Here is a 12,435-nt window from a genome sequence, read left to right on the forward strand (position 1 = left end):
TGCACCAGCCGGGAATCGAACCCGGGTCTGTACCGTGGCAGGGTACTATTCTACCACTAGACCACTGGTGCTTTCATGCCTAAGTTCTGATAATTACAGTATCTTCTGTTCCTGCGTGCAAGTACGCCATAACAGATGGGGTCCTATTTCTTCCACCAAATCGATGCATGTGCCAGTTGAGTTTCGATGCGCCAATAAGACAGTCATCAACTGTACAATGAACACTGAGGAAACGCAATGGCAATGCCATCTATTTATCATCTCAACATTATTTGCAACCAAATTTGGTCTCTTTCATCTGTAAAAAGGTCAATATGTGTTTCCTGAAGCTGCGTGATTTCATTTCGTTCTTTGATTCCAAAGTGCCTTCGTTCCATTGGTGGTTCAAAAATGATGTCGTTTCATGGCTCCCAGTTGGGTGAATCAAGGTAACCAAAAAAAATAAACTACTGCAGTTACAGACATGGAACACAAATCTCATTTCTCCACTACAACAGCAACATGTACACACTCTATTTCACTGAATAATGCCCTGATGCAGCCGAAGGGCGTGCTCCTGATCCTATATGTCAACGCTAACGCTATCCTCCTCTTGCGCGTAAAGCCTCTCCGGCAGTCCTTCCTCCAGTGCGTGCGTCCGCCTTCGAATTCTCTGCAGCACGCCGTCCACAGCGAGGTCGACGGCGTCGTTCACGGCCTGCCTCAGCTCGGGCGTGCTCCCGTGCCGCCGGTACACCACCCTCGGCGCCATCTCCAGCGCGCGCTGCCGCATCCGCCGCACCTCCTCCTCCGGCACGGCCTCGAGCGTCTCGACGATCCGGACGCCGCCGAACACCGCGGCCTCCTTGGGCATGTGCACCGAGAACTCGCCGTACCGCACCGGGGGCAGGTGCCACCCGTACTGCCTCCGCGCCGCAGGTCCTCGAAGAACACGGGCACGCAGCCGGCGAGGATGGCGTCGAACGTGGAGCGCCGCGTCGGCGTCCCCCCCGGCGGCTGCAGGCAGAACCTGGACCGCGCGCAGCATGGGGCGCATGTACCGGACTGGGTCGTGCGCGCATCTGCCGCCGGAGCAGTCGACGACGACGCATGCGTCGGTGCGGTTCGCGCACTCGGAGAGGATGGAGCCCCGGATGTTGGGCCGGGACGGGCGGGAGGCGCCGCGCCCGCTTAGAGCATCAGCGTGGCGCGGAGGTGCGCGAGAGACGACGGGTGGAAGGACGTCGAGTGCGGGATCGCATGCTCCTGCGGCCCGGATCGAGCACGACGGCAGTGCGTCGAGAGCCGCGTAGTAGCCTAGTAGGGCACGAACACGGCATCGGCTTTGGCCGCGTCGTCGGTCAAGCAGCCTCGTTTCAGGAGCCGCGCGTCGGTGCGGTACCAAGACCGGCTGCGTCTCTTCGTACCATGCGCGCAAGCCAAAGCTGGTGGAGGTGGAGCCCTTTTTTTTTTTTGGCTTCATCCTTCTACAAGGACCTCTTTGCCAGGGCTTTAGCTTTTAGAAAAATAGCTTTGGCTCTAGCTTCCTGGTGCGAGCAGCTTTTTTGAGAGCTAAAGCCATTTTTAAAAATCGTTTAGTAACACAGCTTCTGTACTGTTTTGCAAAATAAACCTTTGATAGTTTTTTTAATATATTGTAGTATTGTTGCTTCGCTGGTTTGCTCGTACGCAGATACACAAGTTGATAACGTACACGATATGCATCATTACTTTTTAAAAATATCTGGATGTCGTCGCCATACATAAGGAACTTTGGAAATCGTACGCAAATATAAACAAAATAGTATTATGAAGATTTCGGTTAAGTATCAAATAAATTAACATAATAGTATATAACAACGATTAATTAATGTCATCCACATATGAACTAGAAATTGTAAAATATTCAGATAAAAGTGACGATGATCCATTATATACAAATATGTATGCATATAAAATTCACGCTGATCTAGAAAGAAAGACTGCCCTAGCAATATCATCCCGGGATCTGTCCATGGTTCGATCATTTGATTGTGTTGTCGATGTATCCGATGCATTTTGCGATGGCTGAAATCTAGCATACCTTTCTGGAATTGTGGGCACATAATCAGGATTCCGATCACACTTCACAAAATCCAAATCTAAAGCATGGTTCTCTCGAATGTAGTTATGCAAACACATAGTCACTGCCACAATCATTTTTTGAACTTCCATTTTGTAAGACGGCATTTTCAGTAGCACTCTCCACTTCATTTTCCAGACTCCAAATGCTCGCTCCACAACATTACGAATACTTGAATGCAAATGGTTAAAGTGCTCTTGCTCACCATTTGGAGCCGGTCCTCTCCTCTAGTCAGGTACATGGTACCTTTGACCTTTATATGGTGCCAAGTACCCAGGTCGATTTGGATATCCTGCGTCGACACAATAATATTTCCCTACAATTAAAACGAATAACATGATAAAAAATTAGGGTCTTACTACAAATGTTGAAAAGTAGTATACTATTAATACATACCTGCAGGAGGGTGTGGAAAATTTTCGGTATCATTCCTCAATGCATGGAATATGACATTTGTGTCGTGCATAGACCCAGGTTGGCCTATAGATGCATAAGTAAATCTCATGTCAAAATCAACTACAGCCATCACATTTTGAGTTGCTTTACCAGTTCTCCCAATGTATCTAATAACATCTTCTGGCGGCGGTGTGGCATTAATATGGGTACCATCTAATGCTCCAATGCAATCTTTGAAATGAGGCATCATCCTTCGATCACCAGCAATTCTACTATGTACAGTGGAAAATTTTGGATCAATTGGTCTGATGTAGTCCTTGCACATACACACCACACACTGAAGTACTTCATGAAACTTCCTGCTAATAGTCTCCCCCGAATGTCTGAATATATTTGTTAAAGCAATGTTTGACCAACCATGGCCACAAGTGACAAGAAAAATAGCTAGCGACTCCATAGAACTCATATGTATAGATGATTTCAGACCATACGAACTCTCTAGCAAATCATGCAAACTATAAAACAACGAACTATTCATTCGAAACATGTTATAACTTGATCCAGGTGTTTTTAAGGTGTCCATCAACCAACCATATCCAGTTTGCCCAACTGTCCTAGCCTCATTTTTATCATAGTACTTGAAATAATAATTAGAAGCAAAACGAGCAGCACAAAGTAGGCTGTATTGTGCACATTGTAGCAATGGAATAACTTGCCCAATAATATTATCGTCGTCGGAATCACTGTCCGTAGTACCAGAACTGGAAGTAATTTGATCATCATCTGTATCCAAAAAAATTCATTCAGGTCGACACCATCATCGACATCATCACTGCAATTGAAAGAATACAACGTTCGAACAATCATTAACGACATTATTATTATAATCACCCCTGCAGAAATAGTTCGAACAAATGCTTTCATTATTACAATATCCAAATAGAAATGCAAGGCAAAATATTTTATCTAAATATGCAACTAATTTCTCCTAGTCACATCATTTCTTGTCATCCATTCATGCTTGCTCTTTAACCACAGAACCCTATCTTCAGGAGTATCCAGAGTCATGAACATCTCTCTTTCCACTCTTTTAGTAAACACTATAGAGGCGATGAAATGCTCTTTTGTTCCAACAGTGGCACCACATTCCTTTACCAATGTCATAACTTGTTGGATTTAGCATCCATATGTATCCTACCTCCTAGCAATGGACTCACAAGTCTATGTGGTTCTTTTTGTCATCTCAAGTATTTGATCAAAACCATCAGAAACCCAACTTCCTTTACCACTCCTTGCTCGTTTACCTTTGTTATTGGCAGGGATTCTTGGCCTCTTTCCTTTACCACTACTAGGGGTGATCTCCTCAGGCTCACTATCATCCTCATTGGTAGGTTCAAATTCCACATCAACATTTATAGGTGATTGCTCTACATTTTGTTGAGTTGGTGGAAGACCACTGGATGCACTCCAATGGTCATCACCAGTGTTGCGTAGATCTTCGAACATAGTAGCTAAGTGGTCCTCATTCTGCAGCCCTCTAGTCTTAAATCTAGTTGATCCTTTAATAGCCTGTATTTTATCAATTAAAGAAAAATTAACCAAACTAGGTTGCAACATGATTAAAATTAAGATGGTACATACTAAAATAAGGAACTCACTTTTGCCATCTTTTTCCACCAATCTTCAGGCATGTCAATATTTTTACCACTTGAAAGGGAAATATGCTTACACCTTTTCCTAAATTGATTTTGGTGGTTGAATTGCCCAACACAAATAATTGAACTAACTAGTTTGCTCTAGTCTATAAGTTTTACAGGTGCCAAAGGTTCACAACAAGCCAATAAAAAGACCAAAGATGGGTTCAAATAAAGAGAGCTAAGGACATCCCAAAAGGCACCTTGGTCTGGCGCACCAGACAGTGTCCGGTGCACCAGGGAACTTGACGCTGAACTCACCACCTTCGGCAAAATGGGAGGTCGCTCCGCTATAATTCACCGGACTGTCCGGTGATGCACCGGACTGTGTCCGGTGTCACACCGGACTGTCCGGTGTGCCAGCGGAGCAACACTACTTCGCACGCAACGGTCGACTGCAACGCATTTAATGCGCGCCTGCGCGCGCAGAGGACAGAGCACGCGCAGAAGGCGCACCAGACAGTCTACAGGACCTGTCCGGTGCACCACCGGACAGCCCAGAGGCCCCACCAGTCAGAGCTCCAACGGTTAGAACCCAACGGCCGGCTGACGTGTTTGTGCGATAGACAGCCTCCTAACGGCCACTTTTGGTGGTTGGGGCTATAAATACCCCAACCACCCCACCATTCATTGCATCCAAGTTTTCCACCTTCAACACATTACAAGAGCTATAGCATTCAATTCTAGACACAACCAAAGAGATCAAATCCTCTCCCAAGTCCGGAATCACTCCAAATCAAATAGTGACTAGAGAGAGCGACATTTGTGTTCATTTGAGCTCTTGCACTTGGATTGCTTCTTTTCTTTCTCATTCATTCTTGTGATCAAACTCAATTGTAACCGAGGCAAGAGACACCAATCGTGTGGTGATCCTTGCGGGGACTTTGTGTCCCGTTTGATTGAGAAGAGAAGCTCACTCGGTCTAAGTGACCGTTTGAGAGAGGGAAAGGGTTGAAAGAGACCCGGTCTTTGTGACCACCTCAACGGGGAGTAGGTTTGCAAGAACTGAACCTCGGTAAAACAAATCATCGTGTCTCGCTCTTTATTTGCCCGCGATTTGTTTTCACCCTCTCTCTCGGACTCGTTCATATTTCTAATGCTAACCCAGCTTGTAGTTGTGCTTAAGTGTATAAATTTTAGATTCGCCCTATTCACCCCCCTCTAGGCGACTTTCAATTGGTATCAGAGCCCGGTGCTTCATTAGAGCCTAACCGCTCGAAGTGATGTCGAGAGCATCCGCCAAGAGGGAGATCGGGACCGGCGAGAAGCCCACCACAAGCCATGGGAAGGCTCCATCCGGGGAGTCCGCCAACAAGGTGAAGGGATCCCCTTCACACAACAATTCGCGTCGGAGCGGTGACAAGAAGAAGAAGATGAAGAAGGTGGTCTACTACGAGACCGACTCTTCGTCGCCATCCACCTCCGACTCCGACACGCCGTCCGTAACTTCTAAGCGCCATGAGCACAAGAAGTTTAGTAAGATCCCCCTACGCTACCCTCGCATTTCCAAACGTACTCCATTACTTTCCGTCCCTTTGGGCAAACCACCTATGTTTGATGGTGAAGATTATAATATGTGGAGTGATAAAATGAGGCATCATCTAACCTCACTCCACACTAGCATTTGGGATGTTGTTGAGATTGGAGTACAGGTACCATCACCGGGGGATGAAGACTATGATTCGGACGAGGTCGCCCAAATCCGGCACTTCAACTCTCAAGCCACCACTATACTCCTCGCCTCTCTAAGTCGAGAGGAGTATAACAAGGTGCAAGGATTGAAGAGTGCCAAAGAGATTTGGGACGTACTTAAGACCGCGCACGAAGGAGACGAGGTGACCAAAATCACCAAGCGGGAAACGATCGAGGGGGAGCTCGGTCGCTTTCGGCTTCGCCAAGGGGAGGAGCCACAAGAAATGTACAACCGGCTCAAGGCCTTGGTGAACCAAGTGCGCAACCTCGGGAGCAAAAAATGGGATGACCATGAAATGGTCAAGGTTATTCTTAGATCACTCGTTTTTCTTAACCCTACGCAAGTCCAATTAATACGTGGTGATCCTAGATATACACTAATGTCTCCCGAGGAAGTGACAGGAAAATTTGTGAGCTTTGAGTTGATGATCAAAGGCTCAAAGAAGATCATCGAGCAAGATGGCCCCTCCACGCCCGAAGCACAACCGGTCGCATTCAAGGCGACGAAGAAGAAGAAGGAGGAGTCTACATCAAGTAGACTACCCATCGACGCCTCTAAGCTCGACAATGAGGAAATGGTGCTCATCATCAAGAGCTTCCGCCAAATCCTCAAGCAAAGGAGGGGGAAGGACTACAAATCCCGCTCGAAGAAAGTGTGCTACAAGTGTGGTAAGCCCGGTCACTTTATTGCAAAATGTCCAATGTCAAGTGACAGTGACAGGGGCGACGACAAGAAGGGAAAGAGGAGAGAAAAGAAGAGGTACCACAAGAAGAGGGGCGGTGATGCCCATGTGTGCCGCGAATGGGACTCCGACGAGAGCTCCACCGACTCCTCCTCGGACGAGGACGCCGCCAACATCGCCGTCACCAAAGGACTCCTCTTCCCAAACGTCGGCCACAAGTGCCTCATGGCAAAAGACGGCAAAAGGAAGAAGGTAAAATCAAAATCCTCCACTAAATATGAAACCTCTAGTGATGAGGATAACTCTTGTGATGAGGAGGATAATTTGCGCACCCTTTTTGCCAACCTAAACATGCAACAAAAAGAAAAATTAAATGAACTAATTAGTGTTATTCATGAGAAGGATGAACTCTTGGACTCTCAAGAGGACTTCCTAATTAAAGAAAACAAAAAGCATGTTAAGGTTAAGAATGTTTTTGCTCTAGAAGTAGAAAAATGTGAAAAATTATCTAGTGAGCTAAGCACTTGTCATGATGTTATTTGCAACCTTAGAAATGAAAATGCTAATTTAATTGCTGTTGGGGACTTGTTCTCAAATGCTATGAGTTAAGAACAAGGCAACACAGAAAATGTTAAACATTAAGATCCTTCGTCCTTCGAAGCATTATTTCCCTTAGGATATAACGATCTTCGGACGAAGGTCATGAAGGATCAACCTTCATCACTATCATATACATTAGTAAAAGACGAAGCATATGAAACATAAAAGATAGCGTGAATAATCATATAACATTATTCATTTAACTTTATTAATTCATCATAAAGAAATAGAAACAATATTGAATTATAAATGTACCTTCGGCTTGGAAGGAGATGAAAATACAAGTGTGACGCAAAAGCAAATGCCAAGTCAGCGTGAACAGTACGGGGGTACTGTTCACCTATTTATAGGCACGGGGTGCAACCCATACAAAATTACATACATGCCCTTTACATTTGGTGATAATTCTATAGCATTCTATCGAGGTCTAAATGGCCTTTTCATCTTTAAGTCGGTTTCCCCTTTTCTGCGAACATGCCGAAGCTTTCCTGCTTCACAGCTTCGGCACTGTGTCAACCTTCGTATCTTTTGAGCTTCTCCCTTTCTGATTCAAGTCCGAAGATACCTGTTCACACATTATACTCCAGAAACATTGTTAAATCATGTTTTTGAGGACCTTCGGAAGCCGAAGGCCCCCAACAGTAGCCCCTCGCAATATTAATTTGTTTGAAATAATAAATTCAGATTGCGATATGAACGAAGGCTTTATGCCGAAGGTCCGAAAAAACACCTTCCCTTTGCTAGAATAGCAACATTCAATGACAAGTGGGGTCTTTCAACTTTCAACGCATCAAGCGTATAAATAAGGCCATACCGCAAACTTATTTTGCACGCTTTCTGGCCAACCACTCCTGCTCACTCATTTTTTAGCTCTTGTGCACTGTGATCTGCTAAGTTTTTAGCTTTGAAGCTTCGGCTTTTTAAAAACAGTTTTTTAGCGCTTCCGAAGATGTCTGAAGCTGCTAAGAAGGCTGCTGCTGAGATGAAGCTGAGTCTTGATGAAGAGAAGAACCTAGGGTTTCTTATAGCGATGTCGAAGTCCAACACAGAAAAGATTACCAAGGAAATTCTGGAGGGGCTGTCTGAAGATACTGGTGACAGTGAAAGTTATGATATGGACAGCGGTGGCGAAGACTCCGAAGATCGCCCCTGGCGACCAAGCCATTCAGTTTATGGTAAATCAACTATCAAAGAGAATCATCTTGTTAATATGAGAGGAAGGTATTTTCGGGATCTGTCCATTGTGAGGGCGGACGAAGGGGAAAAAACTTGTCCACACCCTGAAGAAAATGAAGTTGTGGTGTACCGAAGCTTTTTGAAAGCTGGATTGCGATTCCCCTTGAGCAGCTTCGTCGTGGAGGTGTTGAAAATCTTCGAAGTCTATCTTCATCAACTTACTCCCGAGGCAATTATAAGGCTAAATATCTTCGTGTGGGCCGCGAGGAGTCAAGGTCTGAAGCCTGACGCAAGAAGCTTTTGTAATGTTCATGAATTATTATATGAAACAAAGCCTTGGGGCAAAGAACAGTACCATAACAACTTTGGCTGCTACAGCTTCGTTTCTCGGTCCGGGGCAAGCTGTCCCGTACCAACCTTTCGGAAGAGATGGCCCGGGGATTGGATGACAGAATGGTTTTATGTGAAGAATGACTTATCAGCACGAGAAGACATCAAAGGTATAATTATGCGTCCTATTTGGCAAAGCTTCGGCCTTCGGAGGCCGAAGGTTGAAATGAACGAAGCCGCCGAAGAGTGCCAAAGAGCCTTCGGCGTTGTCTGCTCTTTTATAGGAACAAGGGACTTAGTACAAGAACATATCGCCTTCAGGGTGTGGCCGCTTGCTGAGAAATGGGAAATGCCACAAGAAACCATAAAAGAGGCCGACGAAGGTGAGCTTGTGAGACTGAAGTACACCTTCAAATTTGGAGATAAATTTATTGAGCCAGATGATGATTGGTTGAAAAGCATTGACAATTTAAGTGATGAGCTACTCGGGACCTACTCGAAGGCTGAAGATAATGCAATGTCAGCAGCCTTCGGAGGCCGAAAAAAGAAGAGACTGAATCGGGTATTTGATGCCATTGGGTTTGTCTACCCTGATTACTGCTATCCCATTCGAAGGCAGAAGAGAAAAAACACAATCTCTGCAAAAGAAGAAGCTGCAGCTGCTCCTAGCGAGCCAGAACCGAAAAGGAAAAAGATAAAGGTTCTTACACAACGGCCGCGTTATATTGAACCAGCTTCGGTGTCGGAGTTTACCGGGAAAACTTCTTCAGCCACCGAAGCTGAAAAACTAATCGAGCCAGCCTTGTTGCCAGAGATCGCAGAAACGGCCGAAGTGCCACCAAAGATAGAATCAAAACAATCAAACATTTTGTTGTCAGAAACAAAAGAGAAAACCGAAGCGCCGCTCATAGAAAAAATTGAGGAGGTAAGAGAAGCAACTGAGGGCTCCAAAACATCAGAAGTTTTGAGTCCTACAGCAATCATTGGGACAGCAAAAAACCAAAAGGGGCCATCAGTGACCCCAAAAAGGAAAAGAATGGTAAATGTACTAGACGTCTTGGAGACAATTAAGTCTTCAAGCACAATTCCAAAAAAGAGTGTTGAAGTTGCTGAAGCTTCTACTGAAGCTTCGGCTCAACAAGCTGAAGCTGAAGCTGGGCCTTCAGAGCCCTTCAAAGAACAACCTTTTGAAGCCGAAGCAGTAAAAATTCCGGAACCAATATTAGTTGAAGAAACGGACACCGTCATCCCCGAAGCACCTGCCGGCATGCATGATTACATCATACGACATGCTTCGGGGAAAAAGCTATCTGAGGAAGAAACTCATGAGGCCAACCATTATGCAAAGGAGCTGAAATATCCGAAGGGGGCAGTAATATTCAATGGAACAAATGAAGATGACTTCTTATACTGCCTGCCTGATAACAAAGAGCTATCCGTCTGCCGAGAGATGGCGAGAAGCATAGGCTTTCCGAAGCTTGAAGCTGGGTTAAGTGCCATGACGAAAGAGGATCTCGCAGACAGCCTCGCGTACAACAGCCTGAAGGTACGAGAATTAAACACTTGAGAAAAAACCCCCTATTTTTTTACGCAACTCATTCCTTTTTTCTTATATGAATTCTTTTTTCATATAGGGCCTGATCCTAAGCAACGCGTTAAGAGCGCAAAAGAGCGCCGAAGATGAAAGTTATGAAATTGCGTTTAATAATTTACGCTCCGAAGTTATCAAACTGAGAAACGAAGCTTTGGAAAAAGATAAGATTCTGCTTACACTGGTAGATAAAGTGAGAAAAGACGAAGCTGCTTCAAAGGCCCAGGCCGAAGCTCAAAAACTCGAAATTAAAAATCTTCAGAAACAGCTGGCCAGAGCCGAAGAGGATCGCGCTCTTGAGGAAACGAAACGAGAACTTAGTGATTTTATGGTCAGCAAATTGGAATCAAGAGTTAAGGAGCTTCGCACATCTCAGGGGAAATATTATGTGAAATCTGTAGAATGTGTTAATAAAATTAAATCCAGCTTCGCCAGTGTAGGCGCTTTTTCCAGCGAAGAGAATTTCTCTCGAGGCAATCCCGAAGGTCCGCTGGAATGGATTAGCCACGAAGCAGAGGCCTTCGAAGAGATTCTGAACAGTCGTGGCGACATATGTGCTTTTTCGGGCGCCAGAGGAATTGCTTCCGTCTTAGAGAAGAAAGGTTGCGAACATGTAAAATTTTTAGCTCGATCCGAAGCTACCTTATCTACCGAAGACATCAAAGACCCCTCGGCCGAAGCGAGCGCAGTTGGAGGCAAATTTTTTACTGATATCTGGAACGACGGCGGCCGAGGAATGGCGCGAGAGATCATTGAAAGAAGCGAAAAAGGCATTCACGATGCTAGAAGAGTAGCAGACGCTGCCGAAAGGAGTAGGGAGCCCGAAAGACAGTTAGGTACCAACTAGTCGTTCTTGTTGCGTTGTAATTTTTATTTTAAACTTTGCTCGCGATTTGTAAAAGTACTGAAGAAGTGTTCTCTTCGCTCAGAAACTGTTGGACGATCTGCCGACCCCCACACAAAAGGGGATGAAGAAATTAATCAAATGGCCGAAACTATCATGGACAAGGTTGTTGACCAACTTCTGAATAAAGCCGCCGAAGCAGTATTGAGGGAAGATTAGGTGCTATTTGGAAAAAACATTTAAAGTGTAATCTATGCAACACTTTGTACATTTGAATGTAATATACAGGTCTCTTTTCATTATTGAATTCTTTACGATGCATGAAACTTTAAATACATACCACTTTTGAGCCTTCGGCGAAAAAACACCTTCCCTTCTTTTCATGCGTCGTGAAGAAGATAGCCTTCGTCAAAATTATTCTGATGAATGACATCGATGCCTCGTGAAAACATTTTCCGAAGCTATTTTCCGAAGCTATGCAACTTTGATATTGATCTGATAAAATTCGCCCATGTTTCGTGAAAATATTCCCCGAAACTGTATTCCGAAGCTATACAATTTCAATGTCACTTTTTCAAAGCATCCCTTCGAAGGTTGAGAGTGTCCCCTTCTCTTGCCAAATGCGATATGATGTATGATGCTTATGCTATGCAAAATGATGTGATGATGTTATGTTATGCATGTGACATTTGTTCCGAAGATACACATAAAATATATTCGTAAGCTCTGCATTCCCTTAGGAACGTCTTTGGAGCTTCTTCGTCTTTTACTTAGACGGCATCAGCGTTGACTTTTCGCTGTAAGCCTCCCTTAGGAGCTTCTTCGTCTTTTACTTAGACGGTATCAGCGTTGACTTTTCGCTGTAAGCCTCCCTTAGGAGCTTCTTCGTCTTTTACTTAGACGGTATCAGCGTTGATTTTTCGCTGTAGGCTCTGCATTCCTTTAGGAACGACTTCTGAGCAGAAAACTTACGCTGCGCTCCCTTTGGAACGACTTTTTGTGACTTTATAAACTTACTCTGCGTTCCTTAGAACGACTTTTTGTTACTCCGAAGGATTTTTAGTCCGAAGGTCCTTCTTGGTAACGGAAGAAATTTTAGGCTTCGGCAACTTAGGCCTGTGAATCAAATAAATTTTTCTCGTGGAAACAACGAAATTATTACATGGAAACTATCAATGTTTTTTGCTTCACAGAAAATAAAACTGAATAGAAAAGACTGCTATCAAAGGTAGGATATGTCAATAAATGTGCTTCGACTCTGGCACAGTGCTGTTGACTGTGCGAGCTTCGGACTGTTCTCTGAAGTCCCTCTGCTGTGGAGCGTATTG

The 12,435-nt window shown here is 44.7% G+C and overlaps 1 non-coding gene and 1 pseudogene across 1 annotated transcript; both read right to left on the minus strand.

Moving 5' to 3' along the window:
* Positions 1-71, minus strand: TRNAG-GCC (transfer RNA glycine (anticodon GCC)). The gene has a single exon. It is a non-coding gene; the product is annotated as a tRNA-Gly (tRNA).
* A 348-nt stretch (positions 72-419) lies between these two features.
* The window catches only part of LOC103640244 (probable xyloglucan galactosyltransferase GT19), a 43,882-nt pseudogene continuing 31,866 nt past the window's right edge, over positions 420-12,435 (minus strand).

The sequence above is a fragment of the Zea mays genome, chromosome 9 (assembly GCF_902167145.1).
Source record: "Zea mays cultivar B73 chromosome 9, Zm-B73-REFERENCE-NAM-5.0, whole genome shotgun sequence".
Classification (NCBI taxonomy): domain Eukaryota; kingdom Viridiplantae; phylum Streptophyta; class Magnoliopsida; order Poales; family Poaceae; genus Zea; species Zea mays.